The sequence below is a fragment of the Anopheles marshallii genome, chromosome 3, assembly GCF_943734725.1.
Source record: "Anopheles marshallii chromosome 3, idAnoMarsDA_429_01, whole genome shotgun sequence".
Classification (NCBI taxonomy): domain Eukaryota; kingdom Metazoa; phylum Arthropoda; class Insecta; order Diptera; family Culicidae; genus Anopheles; species Anopheles marshallii.
The window spans coordinates 17,988,803-18,001,521 of NC_071327.1; the positions used below are offsets into that span (position 1 = coordinate 17,988,803).

The 12,719-nt window shown below is 46.4% G+C and overlaps 1 protein-coding gene across 1 annotated transcript in view; it reads left to right on the plus strand.

The window, feature by feature from the left end:
- LOC128715467 (protein spire) overlaps nucleotides 1-12,719 on the plus strand; it is a 117,205-nt gene that overhangs the window by 32,092 nt on the left and 72,394 nt on the right. The gene's annotated exons all lie outside the window — the stretch shown is intronic.

Here is a 12,719-nt window from a genome sequence, read left to right on the forward strand (position 1 = left end):
CAAACATCGTCGCGCACGGTCATCCTTTCTTCAACATCGCTGCCCGTGCATATGCGTGTACACGCTCGGTGCGACCGAAATCTACCCGCCAGTGGTGACTGCGTTTCAATGTGTAATTAAATCACATCTGATTAAAAGTGGCAGATAAGTCGCGCTATCGCGATCTTGTAATTATAGCGCTGACCCCGTCCGTACCGGCTGGATGCGGACATTAGGTGCCGTTCCGTTTGCATTTCCCGTTAGATGCCGGAACGGATGTCTAAGCATCGAATGAACAGTTTTGGTATTTTCGGGACCGGGACTCTCGATTCGTCGTTACCGAAGAAGCAGGGTATTAACATGTTTATTTTTCTTTTTGCTGTTTCGCAAAAAAAAACGGCGCTTCACGAATCTGTGGACTTGTCGATTATTTCGCGAGAGAGATTGGTGGAGATGGTTGGGCGGAAGGAAGGAGCGGGGAGAGAAGGGGAGGCATACCTCTTAGCACGGGTCGATGATATCGCCAAGACTACGGGAAGGCGTTGAGCAAACCGTCACGGTCAAGTTCGTCGCCTGATCGCGTCGAAGTTTCCACTCAACCGAACCGTTTCGACCTGGCGAACGTTAGCTAACGATTGTCCGGACCCCGGGCATGGCCCGGTTTCGGGTGTAGAGTGCAATAAAGCTCGCAGCAAGGCGAAGAACGGCTACAGCGGATATGGTGGTTTCACTTTCGTGGCGTGAATTCGCCAAGCACGGGAGGGTTGATGCACCATTCGGCAGGAGTTGGAGCAGCAGTAGTGTTCCCGAATATTCCGACGCTAAAGATTGCCAATCTAAATTTCTTTGTGGTTTTGTTTTGTTGCATGAAGTTTGGACTTCGAGGCGTAAATCGGCACACGATCGGTTTGCCGGTGTCGCTGGAATGATAATTGAAACAGCAAAAACCATGCGCGGTGGAATTTTGTTGTGTGATGCTTATCGCTGATAGGAAGGGCCTTTCGTTTCTGCACGGAGCTAGCGACCATTCAACCATTCAACGTTAGAATGTCGTGAATGTTAATTGTAAACTCAAATGCGCGTTAGCGGTATGGTATATTTTTATTGCATGGAAGAATTGATTTCTAGTATCTTGTGTTTCAACTATTAGTTTAAGATGTGTGATTCATTCAGCTATAACTAAAATTAATTCCAGTCTTTTGGGGCAGCCTAAATTTTTTGAAACAAATATTTTCTTTATCTATGTAACGAACACTCCAATGGAACATCCTCTCTATATGCTTCCTTAAGGTACGCTGCAGAGATTCAAATTGAGTCATTCGTGCTGAGTAAGGGATCAAAGACCAAGCACCAACAGGGTTGGGTTTTATGGGAGCGATAATTTCAATAAGTTATTGATTCTTTGTTCCTTTTAGCCTTACGAATGCAGAGGAACACACAAGATTTACCCCCGCAAAAGGTCAAGTTCATCAAAAAAGGGTTGGGTTCATGTGAATGCACCGAAGGGTTGGTGATGCCACGAGTCGATAAAAAAAAAGGCTGAAATACAGAACTGGATAGTGTGCACCTGTGTGTAGCCCTAGCCATACGAAGTACGCCGCGTGTGATGGGCTGTAAGGTAGACCTTACGCCCGTTGTGATAGTGCGACAGGTCGAAATGAGAAAGGTTTTAAAATGGATAAAATATGGCTAGATTTTTTTTATGCGTCTAATTGGATGACTATATCCCGAAGGATCGTCCTGGGTGATGCTGGTGGTCCCCATCTCACTGGCGTGACGGTTCGTGGGTTTGTTCCACCCTTTCTCTTCTTCATTTCCTTGTTTTATAGTGGCATCGCCGTTGCCATTTTGTTCTTGTATGTAATTTCCGGTCACATGTAAGGAACGTACTGATCGTTAAAAACCCACAGCATCTTCGTTACCCCACCTGAAGGTCTGTTTTAAGGTAGTAAAATTTGAAACCCGTAAGGTTATCATTTTATGGCTGTAAATAATCCATTACCGTACGGATTGATTTATTGTACGTGTGCGTGGACCGTGCCGTTTCGGGAAGGGTTGGTGGTTGTGTGAGGTCAAGTAAAGTAAATTTCTTAACGATCTCCAATCATGATAAAAAGCAACAGAATGCAACGAGCATCCAATCATATATCCTTTCACTTGAGATAGCTTCCAGGCTTGCTGATCTATCCGCGGTTGTACATATGGGCCCGGTGGCAGGTATGGTTTGAATGATGAGCACAGTTAGTGTCTACATTTAGGTAAATTTCTTCACACCGTTTGCGGTTTGACTCCTTTCGACCCTATGGTTGAAGGTTACATTCTTTTCCAAACTGGGTCAACCTCCATGGGGAATTGTTTCCTCAATCCTGAAAGATCAATAAAATAACCTAAACGAACTCAAGTCATTTCTACCCATCTGGGATTTACTGTGCCAAACCATCTCCTCGCTGGTCCGTTTTACAACTCCTCAGGGTTTGAGGCTCTCTGTAACGCAAGATCTCCAGTACCCGGGTGACCTATTTATGATTATTGCTGCGTTTTTCAACCTTGCCTGTCCCTCAAAGTGAGTGGTCCAGGAAAACAGGTTGTTTCCGTTCACGGACAGGTCCTTTGTTCGGCAGAAATGTTACTTTGTTTCTGTTTTCGGATGCCCCACGGCAGCTAAAGCTGTAGCCAGCTCAGTAATTGAGATGAAAAGCAATGCTCATTTCAATGTTGTACTGACTTGTCTAGAAAGCAGATTTGCATAGACCGCTTGGCTTTCTATAACCTCTAACGTCCAACAGTCTCTGATAACTGTGAACTGTAATGGTAAGCCTTCTGGACATGTTCAGGTTAAACAATCTGCACTGTGGGGGCGTTTGGTGTCTAATCATAGAGATTACGATGGCGTTTACGGTTGTGCGGGACAGACAGCGTCTATATGGCGTGATATTTCAGATTTCGATACTTGGAAGGGCTCCAACGGGAAAAGGGTATCAGATCTTGAAAGGAACTGACCGATGATGCGTGTATCATTGCATATAATCTGGTAGCATAGGAAACTTGTACGAAAGGTAGAGGAGAAATGTGTAGGACTTTGTGCTAATGTGTTTGAATGGGGGTTTCGCAGGTTACTTCGCCTGTCGAAGGTTTCTACCTTGGAGCGAATGGACGGATCATGCGGACACCATTAAGGAGGGAGGGCCATTTATTTAGGTGTAGTATCGTTTGGTCAGTGATACACGCTGGACGAAACAGGGCTCCCAACACGCCTAAAGTCTCGAGACTAAACGTTAATTCATGATTCTCGCTTCTTGATATAGAAGAAATTGAGTTTGGCACTTGCTGTCTAGCGTATGATCACAATGTTAAGAGGTGTTTTTTTTCTTGTTTCTAAACAGAAGGAAAAGAAAGCTGCCGGAGCATAGTTTCAATGCTGAACATAAGGTGGCTTTGCTGATCTGAAGGTATTGTGTTGCTTCTGGCTATCGGCAGTCAAGTTGGCAGAGGAAGGATAGTGTGTTGATCGGTGAAGATCCGCTCGCTGTGTCGATCGGTGATGAAGCATGGTTAAGCTAGGTTAGCATAGTTCCAGTATTGCAGCTTATGGGAATCAGGGAACTTTCTGCCCCCGGAGCTATATGCCTGCACAGCCACAGTACGTTAAGATTATTTCCATATTTTTCTTCAATAAACTCGCTGTAAGAAACATCGCTCAGCACACGGGTGGCGAAAAAAATAACACTCCACCATCAGGGGCAACATCAGTTGCAATAGCGTGTGGCTCCAAATTAGCCAACACACACACTAGCCGGTCGCACGGTACAGGGAGACTTCCCCCCTATGGCCTAGGGCGCTCGAAGGGGACGTGAAATACGGCCCCAGCCAGGTCGGAGTGAAATTCATGATACTGCGCATTCATTCCGTTCGGCTTCTAAGCGTGTGTTTGTGGCGCGGGTCTCGTGTCGTATCACAAACTCCCCCATGCGAACCGGTGAAAGATAATTTCTCCGTACATGTCCCCAAGGCGCTCTGGTCGTTTGGGGGCGTGAGAATAAAGATTCTTTTGACCCATATTTGGGATCTGGCGACTCACGATTAACCATCTTGCACAGGACGCCATCGATTGCGGGAGTGAGCCAGCGGACTTTTGCATAGTCTGTTATTCCTGCTGGTCTATACGTATCGCTATGTCCCTATGCCTAGGAAACACAATGGTTGATTAGATGAAAGGCATCTCCTTCTTTGCTTTTGGGGTGGTTGGGGCTTTCTCGATTTGCCTTTGCTCCCACGTCATCGATGCATTCGAAACACGACCTCGCTGTTTCCCGGCCTTTCTGGAAGGGATGCTGCTATATTTTTATCGTTTTAACGGCCATGTTTATGGCCTATTTCGGATGGTGTGTTGGAATATGACGCTGTGGGTTCCAAATGGTCATCATAAACGATAGCGTAATCGTGCGGATACGCCTGGAGGATTCGCTTGTTTGGTGAGATGGTATGTATTGATTTTCCGTGTGTTCGTCACGGCGACCTATAGAATGATCTACGGGGATCATGTTGATAGGCGAGTAAGTGCAATGCCCAGGGTCATGAGAACTGTTGGATAAGATCGTGAATTAATAATCCTTATTTTTAATACTCATGTCATTTCATATAACTTCGAGCCCACGGCTTCCACTACATTGGTGGCAAGTCACTGTCGAGTTCACTTAATTTCCAATGATGCATGATGGTCAGCGAAGCGGTAAATCTACTTTTCTTCCTTCCGAAAGCGAAAGTTTCCACCGGGGACGTTACCGGGGTGTGCGGTTTCGAATTTCTTAGATGCACGTTCACTGATGGCACAGTTTTTTCCCCGATCGTTGTCATCCTGCCAGCTGGTTTAGCTTTCGAGCGTCCCGTTTTGGGAATGCAGAGACACTGCCGGTTGGCATGCCGCCGGGCTATGATCGAATAGGTCGCGAATGCATTTATTTTTGCATCGGGCAAACGCAAACGAGCGTGATCACGAGATCACGGACCGGGGTGAAATTGGAATTAAATTCAACCCTAGCCTTCCGATCCGGATGGTCTGCATTGATCACCCTTCCGATGCAGGGATGCTTGGTGGGTAAGCATGCACGCTGGATGCGTGCGGGTTGACGCGTACTAAGCTCCCTCCGGGGCGGTTATTTTGCTTTTCGCATGCAGCTACTCAAGTAGGCGAAAGTTCACGGTCACCGTGTGGTGCTGCATGTGGGTAGCAGCATTGACGAACAAGGAGTGCCCGTGTGCATGTTATGCTGACGACGTCGCTCAACTACAGTAACATGTTGTCCGTCCCGCAACAATTAGTGTGGAATTCCAGTGTGTAGATACTTTTACTAGCACACCTAGACGAGAAGGTACTGGCGATCAAACTGTCGAACCACTCACTCCCGGACAAGACGGGAGTATAAAGGGAAATCATTACGGTTGTCAGAATAAAAGTCCACGGGAGTTGCGTTAGACAGGTATACATTAGTCAGTGGAGCGAGAAAAGCGAAACGTCAAAAAAAGTTCGCGAAAGGCATAACATGACTTCGAATGCTTAGAATATTGCGAACATTGTAGACGAAATATTGAAGCGTCCTTGCTGTGAAGTAACAATACATCACACTCATTCATTTGCTTGAGGAGATCATGAAATGTCGGAGCAGGAGAGAGTTTTCTGGGGTTTTTTTTATTGGGAGTTTTCTTGGAGTATGCAAACGGCAAGGATGTGAAGTTAGCCTTCGGGCAACGAGCCATGCACCGTGCAATGACTATGATTAATGATTATTTATACACACGCCTCAGCACCTTCGAGCGACGAAGCACTTGCTATGAGCTTCAAGGAGTTTAAGGTGTAACCTACAGCTCGCAATGGTATCACTTTCCGCATTGTCTAGCAGAGGGCGCCTGCGTAGCAGTTGCGAATTTAATGGAATAACCACAGCGTACGACGTCTTGTTGGCTACTGGATTGTTGGGTGCAATGGTATGATTATCTCATTGCAGTATTACCACACGATAGAGGAAGGGAGCATGTTCAACACTGTACCCAGCTATTAGGCAGATTTTGAGCTTTTCTTCTGTGCGTTAAGCGTGGATTTGTTGGACACACTGTGCGGCTTCCGAGAGTTCGCCATGCGAGTGTGGAGATATCCCACCATATCCCGCAGAAGTTCAAGCCGGGAGAAAGCCGAATTACGCCGCATCTGTAAGTGTTACCAGCACGTTACATAGCACGCACGTTCCTGCCCAGTTGTCGTTTTTCGTCTGCCAGCAGTACTTAAACCATCAGCAGCGGTATAATTTGGTAAGGTCTCGATGGCCGATCATTGCTCGCTTATGGTGTGTGGAGATTTTCCCATTCCGCCCCATTGATTGGGGCAGGTTGGTTTAGGTTTCTTTCTCCCCGGGGCAACACATTTCAAGGGTGCGCATGAGTCTTGTTTCCACCCCCCGGTGCTTCGCCGTTTGGGAAAATGACTTTTGGGGGCCAAGGTGTAGGCCGGCCGTAGGTGTGTAGGTATATGTCCGACGCTCGATCGGTATGTTATCGCAACCGTAAGGCAAAGTTCACTTTCGTTTTCGATTTCAATCCGCGGGACCCGTTTGGTGAACTCTACGTGGTTGCGCATCATGCTTGGGCGCTGCAAAGGTTGGTAGGAGGGCGATCCGATAAAAGGTACAACTGGCTGAAAATGGTCGCTGTTGATGATATTTTGCAAAGTTCGAAATTGCTGTGCACTTTCGTACGTACGTTACGGGATGGGTGGAAAATTGTTTGCACACATGCGAACTACATACTTGCCTTGCACGCCAGGGAACTACAATGAGGCGGATAATTTCGAGTGGTTCGACATAATAACATCCTTCTGCGTGCCTACCGCACAGATGCTGGATCCTCTCGCGGTTTCTGGCCAAAATAGAAAGTTAGGCCTGTGTTGGCACAGAGTCGTCCATTACATAGCCGTGCATCTTTACGCTAGGGCGGTCACATCCACGAGGACCGCAAACCTTTGTGAGGCCCACTTCCGCCTAACATTTCCGTTGGTCAAAAAATGTGTGGGGAGCAAAACAACAATCCACACCGTTGGTACGCAACCTCGGATTACATTACACTACCGCGTTGCAGAGTGTTTCGGGTGGTGGATGGTATCAATTTAGCAAAACTTGGCAAAACAGCCCAAAATAACCTTTTCCGCTTGTTGCTGGACGGCCCCCTGTTTTTTTTTTTGTTTTGCGACCTGCAGAAGCAACACAGTAGCATGAAACTCGCAGAAAGTGCGCAATGCGGACTCCTCCGGTATGCTTCGGGTAGGGTAAGTTTGCATTTTAATTGATCACGACAATTAAAATCGTGCACTTTCGATTTCAAGCTGGCGGCGTTGTGTGGCGTGCGAGCGAAGAAAGGCCCAGCGCTTTTCGGCGAAGTCGAATGACCACCGTTCGCTATGGCACTGAGCTGCGCAGAGTCGTCCAAGGTTCGTCCAAGCTGGAGAGGGCTTTTCTATTGCCACCTAGTCCCGGCGGTGAGGTAACTGCTGTTTTTTCGCCAGATAAACACCGCAAAGTATTACCATTTCAAAATGCGAACCAAAGCCGCCGATTGATGGCTGCTGGCTAGGAGTTTATTTTTATGTGGCGGTACAGTCCTTCTTTACGAACTTCCATAGGTCCTGTCAGCCACCGTGAACTCCTTCTTTTCTGTTTTCTTCCCATCCCCAAACCGGGTGGTTTCGTTTGCTCAACTATCTTAGCGGGTTGATTGTGTAGTCGCGCTACCGGATAGGGGTGGTCCTAGGGGCGATCCAGTGGGAACGTTCCGGACCGGCGGATCGGGTGGTATATCGGTAAGAAAATTTCTCACGGCATCGTTTGCACTAGTGGCGCGCAGTCAAGCAGCTTGGGGCCAGTCGTTGGATCGAGCCGGTCTGGCTTAAGTGTCGCTAAACATGCATCGTTCAATAAGCGGCCCGGGTTGACTGAGATGCCTCCAGAAGTTGGGATCTCCAAGCAAAAAAAAAAACGAGAACCTCACTTAAACGTTAGGTCATTCGACCGGCGGGGTACGAAAGCGAGCGAATTTCTCCATCACGCTAGCGAGAGTGCATGGCGCTGCTGGCGGCAACACGACTTTTCATCCTGCATCGGTTTTTGCAAAACCGGCAGCACAGTCTGTAGGAATGGGTTCGACTTTTTTTTCATGTTCGGCTAGGTAATGAGGCCTAAAGCTGTCAAGCTTTTGACAACATCAATGACGAAAGATTGCCTTACTTTACATTTTTCGTCAATATTGCAAACAAGTCCAATGCTGATTTTTTTTTCGCCCGCTTGTGCTAGAGGGCGGATCAAAGTTTTGGCGGAAAAGTTTGAGTGAAACCGCTTATTACTTGCCGCATTGCGCGTCGGTTGTTGTTGCGTTATTGCGAGTGGATCGATAATGCTGTATTACCGGTGTAACATTTATCAAAAACTAGATGCTGAATTTCACAAATCACGAAGCGGCGAATGCGAACGACTTTTCCCTTCAAAATGTCGCTTGTTAGGAAGTCACTCAAAATACCTTAGATATAGCTCAGAGCTACACAAAAGAGGTAGTTGTATGTATAAGATACCTTGGTTTGGAAATTGTAACGACCATCTAACCATTCCTGAGGTCAATAGATGTGGGAATTTGTCATGTTCCAGAAATAGTAGTGCATATATGGGATATGGGCTCTTAGTAGGCCAACCGTGTCCCCAAAAATACACCGATTCTCCAAGATCCAATATCGTATTGTGACGCCGTGTTGCTTTCGTGTTGTAAATGGGGAACAGTCGTTTATTTCGGGGGTCCCATGTGTTACATACCGTGGTGCGGTGGTGTGTTTGCTCCGATGTTCGATAAGTCGATGGGAACAAATTTATTTTTAATACCCAGGCGAACTAATTCTTCCGAACGAACCCAACAGGGCCAGTCAGCGGTGTCTCCATCCGAAAATAGCATCCGCTGGGAATCCGCCGCATCGGAGGTGCGTTGGACTTTTTAAAATGTCTTACCGCATGATGCGCCATTTTTCTTTGCCGCTGAGAACGTGAAGATGTTTGGAAAAGAGGTAGAGTTGTTTGATTCGTACCTAGGTCTGCATGCGCACTATGCTAAATTGATGTCTTGCTTGGTGTTCTGGGAATCACACTCGTTATCGCAATTTGTGTTTTCGGATACCTTGTCTCCTGATAACGAACTGTGTGACGATGTTTTTCCCGATGTTTCGTTCGAAATGCGACGAAGAAGTATGAAGTAACAATGATTGATTGTCTGTTTGGAATATCCGGTCATTGGATTCAAAATGTTTCGAACTTCCTGAATATTTCCAAAGTCACCGTAACATGCAGTAGATGATTGTCATAAATTCTTGAAGAAATAGATTTCAGAACAACTCTTCCACACCTCGAACTGAACGGTGTATTGACATTACACCCAGCAGAATGCAGCGTACGTTGATGAATTTATTTCGTGAGGTACAGCTTCATGGTTCACAAATTCCTAGTTGGGCGCCAACGATCGACAGTGCCAGACCAGCTTTGTCGGGTCACGCCACTACTGACCTTTAAGCGTCGGCAGAATGTGGCGCACGGTTCCCTTTTAACCAGGGTTGTCTCATACTGAGGCGCCAAAAATTGTCACCCAACTCTGGTGAGGGCATTGAAGGCAGGCTGTTGCTGGCATACCTTGCATTGGTCTGTGGCGGAAACTAAGGTGGCTTGCAGGATCGGGTACAGCCAGACGCTTCTTAAGCTACTCGCGGTGCACATCGGATGTGGCTTTCCGCCAGCTAATCCAATGCTCCCAGCAGACACGAAGTGAGTACACTACATTAAAACAGCAGCATAAACATTTCTTCCCTTCCATTCGTTTCAAGTGCCTGGGCGACTTCCTTGCAGTCACGTTCCCGGACAGGACAGTATGGGCGAGATGGTTGTGATTTGCAAATTTATGCGTTTTTCTTCTAGTCTTCGGACTTTGTACATGTGCCCATCATCTCCCGGGAGTATTGGAATAGTTCAAGTACCTAACCAGTACTATTCATAAAGATTTTGTGCCTTGGTTTGCTAGGGTTGGTATCAGTAAGGTATGGTTTTAGGCTTGTGTTTGTTTTCTCCAAAAAAGGCGCTTTATAGTTCTTTGTGTTATGCAATTTGTCTCGTGTCTTCACCTTTTTCCGTCTCCGTGCGGAACAGCAGCACCAATGGGAATTACCTTGAGGCTGCACGATGGCATAATCGTTGGAGAAATCGATTCATTTCGTGTTTCGCTGCTGCCCGTTGCATCATGAAGACAATTGATCTGGACTAAACATACTCGCTGCGGTAGTGGAGTGATGCGGTTGATAGCCGAAGGAAGCGAATGTGATCTTCATTTAATATTCCGCCCGTTGGTTCCGCGTGATGTGCATTTGCAATTAAATAGCGTACTCGTGTAACGAAAACCTGTCCATTACCTGTGGGGAAGAAACAATGAGTCCTGTCCGCCCAAGATGAGCTGTGGATGGGGTTGGTTTGGACCCATAGCCCCTGTTTGAAACCTCTGGGAAATGGTCATTTAACTTTTTAACTAGCTTCCAAGATCAAGTAGGTACACCTTCGGCGTTGGCGGCTGATCGTGTCTGGGAAGACCTGTAGGATGAGACGAATGGAGGGTTCTGGACATCTCTTCGGTCAAACTATTTAGAGAGCACAATAAAGAAAGCGTGTGGGGAGACATAAAGTGTTTGGTGCTTAACGTGCATTAAAATTCTTAATGAGTAGCTTCGGGCGTTCAATCTCGGGAAAAAACGACCAATTTGTGTCTTACAATTTAAGGGAGTGCTTTTGCCAATACGTTACAATGCTGCAATGTAAGGATGTAAAACAACATGCGGCTCCCTACACGGTTGTGCTGATGGCTGATCTGATAGTCATAAGTGACCATTGTTGATCTTGTCTCTGTCAAAAGAAACGAGTGCCTGTTGCCCCTAGCAGGAGTGTTACTCTGCGGAAAGAATCCTATTTGCGCAACCGTAGGTAGGTCTAGCAGTTCAGCTTACTTTATACCGCGTGCAACCATTACGTCAAAAAGAACTCCGCTTGTCTCGAAAGAGACCGTGTCGCACGTGAACGGTTCGTGGCCGGAATCATTTTAATAGTTTCGGTATGAATCATTCTCGCCGTATGTGGCACCGCTTGGAGAGGTTAGGTTCTTACCGATGAAGTTAAACCATTCTCCGAGGAAACCCCTCGAAAACGCCATGGAAATGGGCAAGATGAAGATTGGCGCCGCCCCTGGCTTGGAGGTGAGGTGTGTGGTGGAGTTGTGTGTTGCGAAATGGATTCTCGGCGCAGGGAAGAAAACAACCAGCGTCTGAAAGTACGCTGTTCGGTGGTCATTCAGCGGACCATTCGTATTGTTTCGTTCGGAAAGCTCAATGAACCCATTTACATGTTCTTAGGCCCCCGGTGTGCCGCGATCTGGTGCACATATGGCTGGGGCGCAGTAAGAAAAAACCCTAGCACGAGAGTTATTTGGCATAACAATATATACTCTCGCTTTGTGTTGCAGCTTCCATCGTGCCTGTAGTGCGATTTCGATCGAAGAAGCGAAGGCTTACAAATTTTGTAATTGGACGACTCGTTCGCTCGTTTCTTCTGGCCATGGCGCACACGAGTTGGAAGTCTGAATGGGTTGACGTAGAGGAAATAGAAATAGAAGGTTCTTGAGTGCTTCTCGACTTTCCATCTGTGTTATTACACTCTCGCTGCTCGATACCAAATCATCTGTTTGATTTCCGTGCTCTTGGAGAAGGGTTCTTGCTCCTAATTTCGTCAATGATGAGTTCTTTTACCTTTTGGGTGGTTTTGTGGGATGGTAGGTCCCGAATTATCTTTCTTTTCTGTTCAATAATAGACAGGCGCCTTATAACAGGCGCCCACCATTGGTGTTCCAAAGGGTTGCACGTATTTTGGGGCAATAATTTTGTAAACACAAATTATAGCGCTATGGAACGGTTGTTTGCTAGACGAAGTTCTAGAATGCCCGTGCTATGTAATTGTCTCGATTATCGTTTGCCGTCAGGAAGGAAGCAGTGTGTCGTTTGCATTACCACTCGTGACGGTGATGTTTTAGAATGTGAAATGTCTGTATTAGCAAAAACAGACTATGTTATTAGAACGATTTGGGAAAAAGATTCCCTGATTTGATTTGAACGGTCTTTATACGTCAAACTTATCGATTCAGGTGGTCCCATTTGATCTGATTCACTATTTCGTAACTGGTTGTGTCGTTGGGAGTTCAATACAAAAGAGCAGCTAGTGATAACTTTTCTTGATAACTCGAGCAACAGTTATTAGTCATAAATCAGTGAAATCCAAGGCGAACGCAACATAAGAAATTCCTGAGAAGAGCTTCTCTAGTCCGTCTGTGGATAACCAGCAATGAATAATTAGCCATCAGCGATGTGAATTGATACATCTTCAATAGCATCTGCAGCAATTGAATCCATCTTACTACGTATTGCATCATACGGATTGAGGAAATGATTGTCGATGTTGCATTATGTGTTGCGGGATACTGTGCCATCGGACTAGATCAGTAATGAAATTTGAAGATTTATTTTTGGAGTGTCCGTGATGTGATGGGCTGCTTTCGAACCAATGATGAAGTGTCTGTAATGGGTATTTCAATGTTTTTGTTTTCCATCAATAAACTTCCTGAACAGAAGCCCGTTACAG